At 41.8% G+C, this 1888-nt stretch overlaps 1 pseudogene; it reads right to left on the reverse strand.

The window, feature by feature from the left end:
• On the reverse strand, positions 1-1516 carry LOC149171260 (subtilisin-like protease SBT2.3 pseudogene; annotated as a pseudogene).
• Between the last annotated feature and the right edge of the window lie 372 nt (positions 1517-1888).

The following is a 1888-nucleotide window of genomic DNA, read 5'->3' on the forward strand; positions in this document are numbered from 1 at the left end:
TCAAGGTGTTCCATGACTTCCAAGCAGAAGGATTCTTCCAAAGCTAGGTGCAGTACTATTACCGGTGGCATTGAGGAATACTGTAAGCTTCAATGTGAAACTGTAAATGATGTGGGTGGAACAGAAACAGAAACACCAAATGGCACACTCCAAAGAGCCTTGTAACTCTCATTTCCTGCTATATTCAGGAAGCTCCTCTAAAGGTACGAGAATTGATCAAACTAGCTACTGTGATTGAAGGAACGTTAAGGTCATAACTAATTCCAACGTTTGAACTACATACAGCACCGGTGTATTTGAGAAGAAGAGGTGCATATCCATTTATGGCACATAAGAACGCAATATAATATTCATAACCTGCATTGAAGATGAGTCTGGGATCCAAGGCAGCAGTTGGATTCACAAATCCACTTCCCATGTCAAAAGGTGTGGTCGAAATTGCATCGACATCTGGATTGCTGTAGGAGTGCTGTGCCATAATTAGTAACCCTTGATTGTCATTGAGTGATGCAGTGGGGGATAGTACAGAAGCAATGGCTGCTAGTTTAAATTTGGGGTATTTTTGTTTCATTAGAGCTGCCATTCCCGCTGTATGAGGTGCTACCATGCTTGTTCCCGAAAACATTGCAAAATTCTCGCCTTCAAATTCAGCTGAATCTGTGCCAAGAGAGTTTCAAGCAGCCCAGATGAGATTACCAGGAGTTATTATATTTGGTTTCAGTATATCTGTTGCATCTAAAAGATTGTCGTGCGGATTGGGCCCCCTTGAAGAATAATACATGACTTTGGGTGCTTTCTTGCTGTAATCTGCTTTCAATCCTCCAGGGACTGTGGCAACTCCTCCAAAATTAACAATGTTGTTAAATTCATCTCTAGTTATGGAGTCACTGTAGTATTTCAGAAAAGTCTTAGAATCATCTGAAGAGGAAATGATCAATCCCGACATTGTCAAAGGGACTCGATTGAACAGAAACCCAACCACAAAAGGGTCTATGTAGAAGATGATGCCCACTGCACTCAAATTGTTAGCAGTCATAACTGCTTGTCTCACATAAGGTAGACCAAGGGAAAACCTTATTGTGTAGCTACAGATCAAGATGTTTCCTTCAACTAGATGTTGTTCCAATTCACTGGGATCTTGGCATTCATTGGCATACATATCATCAGTTCCATTATTTTCGGCATGAGTTGCAGCAACTAGACTGTACATATCATCATCATCTGTTCCAGGAGCATGTCCAACTCCTGAGATTGTGAGATTGTTGCCAAGAACTATAGAATTATTATAACTACGATCATCGGAAACAGCTCCCACTGTGAATATCCATGGGCTGAAGGACAAAATACTCTTTAGAGAAGGTCCATCATTTCCTGTAGCTTGAACGCCAAATATTCCAACTTTCACAGTGGACAACAAACTCATGTCTATTGGGTTAAAGAAAGTCGCAATCCCAGAAGGTGGCCTATTAGGTATGATTGACGGAGACAATATATCAACCCCATCTTGAGCTGCCATGAGAAGAATTGAGCTGAAACAAATTGAGTTTTTGATGAATCAATGATGAATTTCATCCTTAGGGCTCTGTGCACCGCACGCACTCCTAGTGCGTCGCGCCAGTGTTAATTTACACTGTGGAGGAGCACCCAATGCGCCGCGCGTGCCCAATGCATCGCACCACTCAGCCTATGCGCTGCGCCGGCAAACTCCAGCACATTTTTTGCCCAGTTTACCTCTAATCACTAATTTTACTCGAGATTCATTTGTCTCCGCACTTATTTTTGAGTGCATACTCCTTATTTTCTTTTCCCGATCTGAACCACATGATCATTTTCACTAAATTCTCCCTCCATTTCTGTATTTGCAAGTGATGGGTCTTTCTTTGTTTAT

Source organism: Pinus tabuliformis, chromosome 4_2 (genome assembly GCF_031772625.1).
Source record: "Pinus tabuliformis cultivar Carrire ecotype Pingquan chromosome 4_2, CPIR1, whole genome shotgun sequence".
NCBI lineage: Eukaryota > Viridiplantae > Streptophyta > Pinopsida > Pinales > Pinaceae > Pinus > Pinus tabuliformis.